At 31.0% G+C, this 13,194-nt stretch overlaps 1 protein-coding gene and 2 long non-coding RNA genes across 3 annotated transcripts in view; 2 read left to right on the top strand and 1 right to left on the bottom strand.

The window, feature by feature from the left end:
- LOC138701992 (uncharacterized) overlaps nt 1-13,194 on the top strand; it is a 245,386-nt gene that overhangs the window by 81,162 nt on the left and 151,030 nt on the right. The gene's annotated exons all lie outside the window — the stretch shown is intronic.
- Nucleotides 1-13,194, bottom strand: part of plx (PTB_TBC1D1_like and TBC domain-containing protein plx) — a 403,577-nt gene that overhangs the window by 287,346 nt on the left and 103,037 nt on the right. The gene's annotated exons all lie outside the window — the stretch shown is intronic.
- LOC138701993 (uncharacterized) lies at nt 6,996-7,363 on the top strand. The gene is made up of 2 exons (XR_011332762.1): nt 6,996-7,112; nt 7,199-7,363. It is a non-coding gene; the product is annotated as an uncharacterized lncRNA (long non-coding RNA).

Genomic DNA, 13,194 nt, shown 5'->3' with positions numbered 1-13,194 from the left:
TTCGTTACGAAAGGTAATAGAATATCTGAGGTTCTCTATTGCATCCGGTAGAGCGCTCTAGTATGGCGTGTTAAATATCGATAGTACAACTGGCTCTAATCGATTACCACACTACATTTTGGTCAAAGAGTACAAGGTACAGCAATGTTATTCTAATAATTCTATGATCTTTGGTTTGTTCTTCTGTGGTTACAAGGTAACCATCATCATAAAATGACAGTCGATACGAACAGCTGTTAGTGGGGCGGCCATTTTTTCGCTATATACAACGCTTAAACAAGGGGTTTCGTGTATATAACTACTGCAAAGCAATTCCCATTGTATAGTTACAGCCTGTTTATACGTCCGTAGCTTATTCACGGTTTATTAGTAACGTTTTCTGTCTCAACTCTACACAAGTCTCGTATAAAAACTATACACTGTTTATTAGTAAGACTGTATGTATCAAAAGCCATAGTAAATTCTTTCCTGAGTAGCAGAAAGTTGATCTAGAATTCTGTTATATTACTAAAAATAATATATTTTTAGCAAAATTATTCTATGATGTATTTATAATACGTCCCGCGCCGTGGCGTCCTGGTCTAAGGCATCCTGCCAAGGACTCGCGTTACGGAATGCACGCTGGTTCGAGTCCTTATGGGGGAAGAAATTTTCTCGTGATATTTCGGCCAGTGTATGGGACCAGTGCCCACCTAGCATCGTGATACACTTGAGTACCTACGATAGATGCGAAATCCGGTTACGAAAACCAGCTATAACGGCTGGGGGATCATCGTGCTAACCACACGATACCTCAATTCTAGTTGGATGATCGGCATGTGGACGTGAGGCCAGCAGCCGGCTGGTCGGTCATGATCCTTCATGGGCTGTCGTGCGTCGGATTATTATTATTATTATTATTATTATTATTATTATTATTATTATTATTGTATTTATAATACATTTAATTTACGTGAAAGAACTTCGCGTACCTGCAATATTTTAGGTTACATGTAAGCTTAATGACTAACATTTTGAGCCCTTCTGATTTATGTCTGATTTTGACTTTACTTTACTTTTCATGTTATTTGTTTTCTTCATAATTTATTTTTCCTCAAATTTTTTTTTTTTTTTTTTTTTTTTTTTTTTTTTTTTTTTTTTTTTTTTTTTTTTTTTTTTTTTTTTCCCCCGGCTGTAAACTTTCACCTCAACTTTCATAGCCTGGATAGCTTTTTCTTTATCACTTCTTCCGGCAGGAGTTTGCAACTTGTTTAATAACGCTGGGTATTCTTTTAGCAGATTAACAAACAACTGTTGTTCTTCTTCTACACTTTTCACTTCGTCGTAATTGTCCATTTTCTTGTTCAACCGTCTAAATTTTAAGGACGACAGTCTGTTTTCCCTACCAAGAAATTAACATAAATGCATGCATGGAAGGCGAAAACTAACGAATCTTCACGGATAAACCCGAAGTACTGTTGATAATATAATCGAGTACTCTTCATATTTTATACTACCGCCGCGTAGTACATACTTCGTAGTAGTAGTAGTAGTAGTAGTAGTAGTAGTAGTAGTAGTAGTAGTAGTAGTAGTAGTAATAGTAGTAGTAGTATCACGTTTATGCATACAAAACGAAGTATATTCTTCTAAGTACTTCAAGTATCTTCTACAGTCATTTATTTATTTATTTATTTATTTACTTATTTGCTCAGTTATTTATTTATTTATTTGCTCAGTTATTTAAATATTTATTTCCTGAGTTATTTATTTATTTTATTTACTTATTTTCTCAGTTATTTATTTATTTGCTCAGTTATTTATTTATTTATTTGCTCTATTATTTATTTATTTATTTATTTATTTACTCAGTTATTTATTTATTGATTTACTCAGTTATATATTTATTTATTTGCTCAGTTATTTATTTATTTGCTCAGTTATTTATTTATTTATTTATTTATTTGCTCAGTTATTTATTTATTTATTTATTTATTTATTTATTTACTCAGTTATATATTTATTTATGTATTTATTATTTGCTCAGTTATTTATTTATTTGCTCAGTTATTTATTTATTTATTTATTTATTTATTTATTTATTTATTTATTTGCTCTGTTATTTATTTATTTGCTCAGTTATTTATTTATTTACTTATTTACTCATTTATTTATTTACTCAGTTATTTATTTGCTCAGTTATTTATTTATTTATTTTTTACTTATTTACTCAGTTATTTATTTATTTACTTATTTGCTCAGTTATTTATTTATTTATTTGCTCACTTATTTATTTATTTACTTACTTGTTTACTTATTTGCTCAGTAATTTATTTATTTACTTATTTGCTCAGTTATTTATTTACTTACTCAGTTATTTATTTATTTGCTCAGTTATTTATTTATTTATTTGCTCAGTTATTTATTTATTTACTCATTTGCTCAGTTATTTATTTATTTACTTATTTGCTGAGTTATTTATTTATTTGCTGTTATTTATTTATTTATTTTCTCACTTATTTATTTATTTATTTGCTCAGTTATTTATTTATTTGCTCAGTTATTTAAATATTTATTTCCTGAGTTATTTATTTATTTATTTTTATTTACTTATTTTCTCAGTTATTTATTTAATTATTTGCTCAGTTATTTATTTATTTGCTCAGTTATTTATTTATTTATTTGCTCTATTATTTATTTATTTATTTATTTATTTATTTATTTACTCAGTTATTTATTTATTGATTTACTCAGTTATATATTTATTTATTTGCTCAGTTATGTATTTATTTGCTCAGTTATTTCTTTATTTGCTCAGTTATTTATTTATTTGCTCAGTTATTTATTTATTTATTTATTTATTTATTTATTTATTTACTCAGTTATATATTTATTTATGTATTTACTTATTTGCTCAGTTATTTATTTATTTATTTGCTCAGTTATTTATTTATTTATTTGCTCAGTTATTTATTTATTTATTTGCTCTGTTATTTATTTATTTGCTCAGTTATTTATTTATTTACTTATTTACTCATTTATTTATTTGCTCAGTTATGTATTTGCTCAGTTATTTATTTATTTATTTTTTACTTTTTTACTCAGTTATTTATTTATTTACTTATTTGCTCAGTTATTTATTTATTTATTTGCTCACTTATTTATTTATTTACTTACTTGTTTACTTATTTGCTCAGTAATTTATTTATTTACTTATTTGCTAAATAATTTATTTATTTACTTATTTGCTCAGTTATTTATTTATTTACTCAGTTATTTATTTATTTGCTCAGTTATTTATTTATTTATTTGCTCAGTTATTTATTTATTTACTCATTTGCTCAGTTATTTATTTATTTACTTATTTGCTGAGTTATTTATTTATTTGCTGTTATTTATTTATTTATTTTCTCACTTATTTATTTATTTATTTATTTATTTACTCAGTTATTTATTTATTTATTTGCTCAGTTATTTATTTATTTGTTCAGTTATTTATTTATTTATTTGCTCAGTTATTTTTTTATTTACTCATTTGCTCAGTTATTTATTTATTTACTTATTTGCTGAGTTATTTATTTATTTGCTGTTATTTATTTATTTATTTTCTCACTTATTTATTTATTTACTCAGTTATTTATTTATTTATTTGCTCAATTATTTATTTATTTGTTCAGTTATTTATTTATTTATTTGCTCAGTTATTTTTTTATTTTTTATTTACTTATTTGCTCAGTTATTTATTTATTTACTCAGTTATATATTTATTTATTTACTTATTTGCTCAGTTATTTATTTATTTACTTATTTGCTGAGTTATTTATTTATTTGCTCTGTTATTTATTTATTTATTCGCTCAGTTATTTATTTATTTACTTATTTACTCATTTATTTATTTGCTCAGTTATTTATTTATTTATTTGCTCACTTATTTATTTACTTATTTGCTCAGTAATTTATTTATTTACTTATTTGCTCAGTAATTTATTTATTTACTTATTTGCTCAGTTATTTATTTATTTACTTACTTATTTACTTATTTGCTCAGTAATTTATTTATTTACTTATTTGCTCAGTTACTTATTTATTTGCTCAGTTATTTATTTATTTATTTGCTCAGTTATTTATTTATTTGCTCAGTTATTTACATATATATTTATTTATTTGCTCAGTTATTTACATATTTATTTACTTATTTGCTCAGTTATTTATTTTTTTGTTCAGTTATTTATTTATTTATTTGCTCAGTTATTTATTTATTTGCTCAGTTATTTACATATATATTTATTTCTCTGCTCAGTTATTTACATATTTATTTACTTATTTGCTCAGTTATTTATTTTTTTTGTTCAGTTATTTATTTTTTTATTTACTTATTTGCTCAGTTATTTATTTTTTTGTTCAGTTATTAATTTTTTTTATTTACTTATTTGCTCAGTTATTTATTTTTTTGTTCAGTTATTTATTTTTTTATTTACTTATTTGCTCAGTTATTTATTTTTTTTGTTCAGTTATTTATTTTTTTATTTACTTATTTGCTCAGTTATTTATTTTTTTATTTACTTATTTGCTCCGTCATTTATTTTTTGTTCAGTTATTTATTTTTTTTGTTCAGTTATTTATTTTTTTATTTACTTATTTGCTCAGTTATTTATTTTTTGTTCAGTTATTTATTTTTTTATTTACTTATTTGCTCAGTTATTTATTTTTTTTTGTTCAGTTATTTATTTTTTTATTTACTTATTTGCTCAGTTTTTTTGTACAGTTATTTATTTTTTTATTTACTTATTTGCTCAGTTATTTATTTTTTGTTCAGTTATTTATTTTTTTTGTTCAGTTATTTATTTTGTTTTATTTACTTATTTGCTCAGTTATTTATTTTTTTTGTTCAGTTATTTTTTTATTTACTTATTTGCTCAGTTATTAATTTTTTTGTTCAGTTATTTATTTTTTTATTTACTTATTTGCTCAGTTATTTATTTTTTTTGTTCAGTTATTTATTTTTTTATTTACTTATTTGCTCAGTTATTTATTTTTTTGTTCAGTTATTTTTTTATTTACTTATTTGCTCAGTTAATTATTTTTTGTTCAGTTATTTATTTTTTTTATTTACTTATTTGCTCAGTTATTTATTTTTTTTTTTGTTCAGTTATTTATTTTTTATATACTTATTTGCTCAGTTATTTATTTTTTTATTTACTTATTTGCTCAGTTATTTATTTTTTTTGTTCAGTTATTTATTTTTTTTATTTACTTATTTGCTCAGTTATTTATTTTTATTCAGTTATTTATTTGTTCATTCACTCATTTATTTATTTATTTATTTATTTATTTATTTATTTATTTATTTATTTATTTATTTATTTATTTATTTATTTATTTATTTATGTTCTTCGTGGTCTAAAGCTAGAAGAACAATGAATCCGAGGTTAAACCCGACCGATGGCGATGAGCTTTACAGCATGGCTTCCATTGGGAGGGAAGTAAAGCTCGTGTCGTAGATTTACGCCACATAAGAGAGCCCTATCCGTTATAAAGAGCCATTTCTCGCTAACCTTGATATCTATGAATAACGTTTTCAGCATCGCTACGTACTAAATTTACTAGGGTGCTACTACATATGAGTGCTTTATAACCAGACTCTGCATGTTGCTAGGCTAAACGCCATTCCACTTGTCACAAAATGCTGACGCGTATAGGCCCATCTATTTGCATGTAAATTGCATACTCAACTGAATATGAATTTACTTAAATCTTGCGTAAGAGATAAGAGCTCATTAGCAACGCCAGTGATTAATACTTGACAGCAAGGCGAAGTTGAAGGAGAGTGAACAAACCAGTTCCACTGACCTCCAGCGCTGTTTCCGTATTTATGTTTACTCAAATCTTCGATTACGGGAGACATGTGACAAAGTGGAACACTCTGAAGTGGAACACGTGAGTGAGCAATTAATGGAGAGAGGCGTTCAAACTCCATTGGATCCAGTTTTCCGTGGAATTAAGAACAGTTCAGACGGAGACACGTGAGATCAGTTCTTTCGTCGGCCTGTGTACACACTTAAAATATCCTGTACAGGAAGCAAAAGAGGAAAAAAGTACAGAAATGTGTTTATATAATCTGTGGATGTCCCGCGTCATAGCGTTGTGGTCTGAAGGTAAGCGTACACTACATCGTATCGCACTCCTCGTACGAATCGCATGCAACGGATATTTTAAGTGCAGTGCGTTCATGTAACGGCTTCACCTCATCGCCTCATCGGATTCCCCTATCAGCTGTTTAAAACATGACGTCGTACGATATTGACATTACTGAAATCAGAGGAGTTGAGGTTAGGTCTATTAATTATGTCTGTTAGCGAATAAGAATTTGCAATTGCTTCATGCGTCTTAATTGAAGAGGAAGAAACGAAGGAAATATTGGTTACATAATACATATGTAGAAATTACTTGATTACTGTAATGGGAACGCCTCAAATTATATAATTCTTCGCAATTTTCTACAAGCGAAATAAGTTTTCCGTCTGCCATTTTGGCGCGACACTGAACATGGCACACCATAATAGTAACAGTTGACCAATTAAAATTGATTTAGTAAAGAAGGCCATAATCGCACGCATCGGAAACGTTGCTCATCCGAGAAACGTGGACAGATTTGCCGAGAGGCGATGCGTGCGAATACGATGTAGTGAACGCGGTTACATAACAATTACAGCAAAGATAGTTCTTTTCCGATCCGTGCGATTCGTCCGATGAGTGCGATACGATGTAGTGAACGCTTACCTTGAGGCGTCATGCTTGGCATTGCGGAATGAGCGTTGGTTCGAGTCCTCGTGGGGAAAGGGTTTTCTCATGAAATTTCGCCCAGTGTATTGGACCGGTGGCAACCCAGCATCGTAGTGCTGCTCAGTATACCGAATACAACTGGCGGAGGAATCGAATATAAATTAATAAAGCTCTCCTCCGGCGACCTCCGGTACTACCGTAGGTGGTAGAGGGGGTATACGAAGGGATATGGGGATCGGTATGGCACAGTTGCGCCCCGCGGTCAATTCGGAGGCCTAGGCATGGCATAGTTGCGCCCCGAAGAAATCAGGTAGCAGAATGGACATGGCATAGTTGCGCCCTGAAGAAATCAGGTAGCAGAATGGGCATGGCATAGTTGCGCCCTGAAGAAATCAGGTAGCAGAATGGACATGGCATAGTTGCGCCCTGAAGAAATCAGGTAGCAGAATGGACATGGCATAGTTGCGCCCCGATTGTCATAGTACACACGAAAGTGATTGTCATAAAATAAATAAATTACTTAAAAATATTATACTGTAGTGGTAGCTGCATTTTTTAAGAACATTCGTCTATTTTACCGCTTCTGAATTCCTCGATCACATGATTTAAAAAACGGAGCATATCGATATCGATAGGGTATCGATGATCACTACAGAAACAGAAGAAAAACAGTTAATAAAGTATTGTCAACTTCATGGTGTTCATTTTAATGGTAGGCTATCGATAATCACTGCATAAACATAGAAAAACTGTTAATAAAGTACTGTCAACTTCATGGTGTTCATTTTAATGGTATCGATAATGAATATTAAATCTAATAGAAAATCAATAAGGTTGGTTGATTACGAGGCTCGAGTTTCCGTAATGTCTTTTTCTCTATCTATTTCATCGGGGCGCAACTATGCCCACAAAACAGGGACCCTTTTTTATCTGCTGCATCTTACCTGACCGTGGGGCGCAACCATGCCAGGGAAGCGAAAATGAAGCGGTATTGCGGTATGGCATAGTTGCGCCCCGTGGTCAATTGGGAGGCCTAGGCATGGCATAGTTGCGCCCCGAAGAAATCAGGTAGCAAAATGGACATGGCATAGTTGCGCTCAGAAGAAATCTAGTAGCAGAATGGACATGGCATAGTTGCGCTCCGAAGAAATCAGGTAGCAGAATGGACATGGCATAGTTGCGCCCAGATGGGCATAGTACACACCAAAGTGAGTGTCATAAAATAAATAAATTACTTAAAAATATTATAGTGGTACCTGCATTTTTTAAGGTACATGTATTTGTCTATTTTACCGCTTTTGTATTCCTTGATCACGTGGTTTAAAAAACGGAGTCTTTCACGGTATGTCTTATTACTTCATCGGGGCGCAACTATGCCATGCCCCTTTTCTCTACCTGATGAGAACGGGGCGCAACTATGCCCACAAAACAGGGACCCTTTTTTATCTGCTGCATCTTACCTGACCGTGGGGCGCAACCATGCCCTGCCCAAATGAAGAACGGAGTTCTCAAGGACGACCGGCCGGTCGGCCGGAGTTTTCAGTAGGATAAAATGGCAGTGAAGGGGTATCCGACACATGGACATTTCTTCATTTAGTTTAAAGTAGCAGAATTTTGTCAAGGGGGGGTGGTATTATCAAAATTGTTTAACAATTTACATTATCGGTATTTCAAATTTTGTGTATTATTATTATTATTATTATTATTATTATTATTATTATGTTCGTCGAGTTAGCTCTGTAGTAGCATGTTTGCCTCCAGACTAGCCAGCCCGGGTTCGATTCCCGGCGGGGTCAGAAATTTTCATGTAAAATTTCTACCTCGGGACTAGGAGAGATGGTGGTGCTCAACTTCTAACCACTAGAGTGTGCATCAATATGCCTGGGTTAAATCCCAAATCCCTCCTAAGTGCATATGAAGAGAAGACATATGTCACTGTTGATAGTGATTCGTCCGTCGGATGGGGACGTTAAGCCTGGCGGCACCCTTGGTGCTATTCGACAGGAGTAGGCTATGTGCCAGCACCGGGTTTTCTTTCTCCCTTCCTCAACTTCATCATCATCACTCATTCCAGACACTACACTTACACGAACACTTACACATACACTCACCCTAGTACACGACATAACTCTCCATAGATACTTTGTAGTGTGGCCCGCCGAAGTGGTGTACAACTAGAAAATGAGTCACAGTCCTGCCATCTATCCGCAATATGCGGAACTCGAATCACGTAAAGTGAAGTTAGTAGGCATTATATACATAAATTATTATTATTATTATTATTATTATTATTATTATTATTATTATTATTATTAATGTTTATTATACGTTATAATAAAACACATTCATGAAATTTATTTAAAAGTGTTTTCCAGAATTAAAGATAACTAAGAGATTGAATAAATTATTTTCAAACAGTAAACCTTAACACATTCATATCACAAGTTTCTTCGATTCATTCTGACAATTCCATTTAATATACTTTCTCTTAAGTTTATTTTATTTTAGTAGGTTATTTTACGACGCTTTATCAACATCTTAGGTTATTTAGGGTCTGAATGAGATGGAGGTGATAATGCCGGTGAAATGATCCGGGGTCCAACACCGAAAGTTACCCAGCATTTGCTCATATTGGGTTGAGGAAAATCCCCGAAAAAATCTCAACCAAAAAGCAAGAAATCTCATAAAATAAATTATTTTAATCGAGGTCAAATACAGCTACATTGAAAGAAAAGGCAATGAAATGTCGCTTCAAATCTCACCAATAGGCTACACATTCCACAGGTCTGAATGAATAACCCAGGCACTTGGATATTCAACAGCATTTTCATAAAATTATAATAATTAACACTTGAAATTCGGGAATATCTGGGTACAAATTATTAAATTCGGGGACATTCCGGGGACGAATTTTGTTCGGGGACATAAAGCAAAATTCCGGGTCTGTCCCCGGGAAAGTTAAGAATTATAATCTTTCAGGGTCACATGTCTGCTTTTCGTATATGAAAAATGATAGGAAATCGTGACTTATTGAATGTCTGTGCTTGAATGCCCAACAATGAAGGAGACTAGAGTCGCCTCAGACCAAAACATGTCAGCGTTGGTTGTACTGTATAGATATGAACTTCTTACGGTCTTGGAAGTGACTTAATTTCCGGTTGCCCGTCGTGTTATTGCCTTCTTATGGAGAAAGGCGGAGGTGCAGGAGTTTTAAAGCCGGCAGAGTAAAGATAGCGAGTCAGCCACCTCGGGAGTCTGAATATCAACGCCCTGCGATAACATTCTGTGCTCTCTAAGGGTGCTGCAGGGCACATCTGTCACGGAAATGTTTTAACATATTCAGCCCTGTATAAGAAAGGAGATAACTACTGACGTGTTATTTTACGCAGAGGTTTTCTCCTTCCCAAGTTACGCGTATCGACGAAACCTAACGAATATAGAGTAAATTTCGTGTTCATTTTCATAAAATGGGGTAATACATACTGTTTTTGTTAGATTCTTTAAGGTAATCTTGCGGAATTACATTTTATGTACATATTAAATAAGTTAAATATAATAATCCATAACCATCTGACTTTTACTGTATTGGTGCAATCATTATATAAATTATCTGTATTAATAATTACTATTTATAAAAATTCACTGATCGGCGTTAACTCACAATATGGGGTAATACCGATCACTTATTTATTTTACTTGATGATCGATGTAACAAAACTCTTGAGATGTTACCGATCTAAATTTTAAGTTTTAAAAATATTCTATTTTGAAAAACCAAGAAAAACGTAAATTAAAATTAGGGCAGACTTGGCTAATTGTCATACTAAGGTGATAACATTCTGTGCTCTCTAAGGGTGCTGCTGGGCACATCTGTTACGGAAATGTTTTAACATATTCAGAGTGAATTTCATGTTCATTTCCGTAAAAGGAGGCAATATATATATATATATATATATATATATATATATATATATATATATATATATATTAGATTCTTTAAGGTAATCTTACAGAATTACATTTTATGCACACATTAAACAAATTATATATATATATAACCATTTGACATTTTACTGGTATAATCATTATATAAATTATCTGTATTAATAATTATTGTTTATAAAAATTCACTGATCGGCGTTAACTGTTGAGATGTTACCGATCTCAATTTTAAGTTTTAAAAATATTCTATTTTCAAAACCACGAAAAACGTAAATAAAAATTAGAGCAGAATTGTCTAATTTCGTCACACTAAAGGTTTTGGTGCAAAAATAAAGTTCAAATTAAAATAAAATAGTGTTTTTAATGTATGTACTGTTTTAGATTTCAGGAAGTTACATGTCACCATTTTTACTTCAAATACATTTATACAATATTTACAAATAAGCAATACATATAAACAAAAAAAAAAATAGCACTCTAGAAGAACTGGTATAATTTCGTGATAGTACAAGGGTATTTTCGTGATAGTCCTTAAATTCAATATATTTAGGCATATTCAGTCTCATTTTAAATCCCTCAGTTAGATTCATCCAAAGAATTAAAGTTATTTAGGTATTTTAAAAGACCTTGACATATTTCATGAAACCACTGATCATAACTGACGCACTGAATTCATATTTTGTCATGCTTGCCGTCCTCGAAATTTCCTGAGCAATATGAGGTAGAGATGAACAAAACTGCCGCTCTCTCTCGCTATGTTCGTTGCATTTGTCTTTCGAGTCTCGTCTCGTCACTCTCGTGCGCTTCGAGTCACGCTCATCATTCTCGAAATAGCATTTGGTGGGCGTGGAAAGATTTCGTAACTTTGAATAACATACATCATTGAAATAAATAACATTATAAATGTTTAAATGAGACAAAAAGACAAAACAGAACAGTATCTTAGTTATCAAAATGTTCTGGTTCTATTATATGATATTACCTATGGTTATATAAATAGAAAAAAAGTTCTCAAATAAATTTGCGTATCTAAGAAACACAAAACATAACGTTAATATCTTTTACTTGAGATTGCACACTTGATCTCAAACAAATGAAATGAAAATTCCTAGCCTTTTAATAAGGGCCTAGTAATTAAATAAAGACTGGGGAACGGATTATTATACACTGAAAGGTAGAGATGATGATTCAAATAAGCTACTTGATTGTTTATACATATATAACAGTTGCCAAAGTAGATAAAAGTTCAGTCAGATATAAACAACTGTGGCGATTCAAGGCTGCTTGAGGTTCGGGACTTCGGGAATGATCAATCGCGGCGTCTCGACACACTCACAACCAGTCTTTACGTCAACGACGCGACATATAGAACATTGTCGTGCGGGTTTTCGACTTTGCGGGCGCTGTTAGTCTTGCTTTCTCAATCGTTGTTCATCTCTATTATGAGGGTATATAAGGTAGGGACGGTGTGGGTATTATAGACTCTAAAGCGCGTACTGTAAATAAGTATCATTGTATATGAAATAAATGGTAATGGTGGCAACGTATAGGAATATGTGGGTCCACCATTAAATGAAAAAAGTGCTAGTCGAAATGTATCATAATTAGGGCCAGGAAGTTCATGCTCTAAAAACCTACTAAATATGCATGCAAGTATGCCTTTAAAAATCTTAAAATATGAAAATAAATATGCACTAACAAAATTCTATATTTCTTGATATCACTAATAAATAAGTAGAATAATAATAATAATAATAATAATAATAATAATAATAATAATAATAATAATAATAATAATAACAACAGTAATAATAATATACGCAATAACAATAGCCTATAGGTCAAACTAGATGAGATTAAATTTACATTTATTGTTGAAAGCGGCACACTATTATGTCTTGAGATTCGCTAGGCGTGACGCGAAACTTCCAATATTTTTCTGGTAAAAATAATTATAATAATTTCACTCAATACCAGTTTTCAAAACTAGAATATGACGCTTTTAATGAGCTTAAATGCTAAAATATGCCACAATAATATAAATATAATGAAATATTATGCATTTATGAGAAAAGTCAAAATATGCATATATATGCAACATAAAATTTAGCTTGATAAGCTTAAATGCTGATGATTCGTGAAGATAATTAATCACCAATTAATTACAGCCAATGTAAAAATATAATAATAATGGTTTATTTTAACTGGCAGATTTAAAGCCATTCGGCATTCTCTTCCACTCAACCAGTATGATATAAAATTACCACATAGCTATAAACCATACATGGGCACAATTTTCGGTTACGTGAGGCACTCGATTTGAAATAGTTTACTAGGAGAGGAGACTGCAGAGTAGGATGGGAAATATAAACTGCTGTGACCTGCGTCACCTCATCGTAATCGCTAAGGCGGTCAGTGGCGAACTATTAGGAAAGCGCTTGGTTAACGTGAGACTCTCGAAAACGTTTATTCAATTTGGCAAATTAATTCGGC

Source organism: Periplaneta americana, chromosome 6 (genome assembly GCF_040183065.1).
Source record: "Periplaneta americana isolate PAMFEO1 chromosome 6, P.americana_PAMFEO1_priV1, whole genome shotgun sequence".
NCBI classification, from domain to species: Eukaryota; Metazoa; Arthropoda; class Insecta; order Blattodea; family Blattidae; genus Periplaneta; species Periplaneta americana.
Note: the sequence above shows the minus strand (reverse complement) of the source record. Positions and strands in the feature narration are given on the sequence as shown.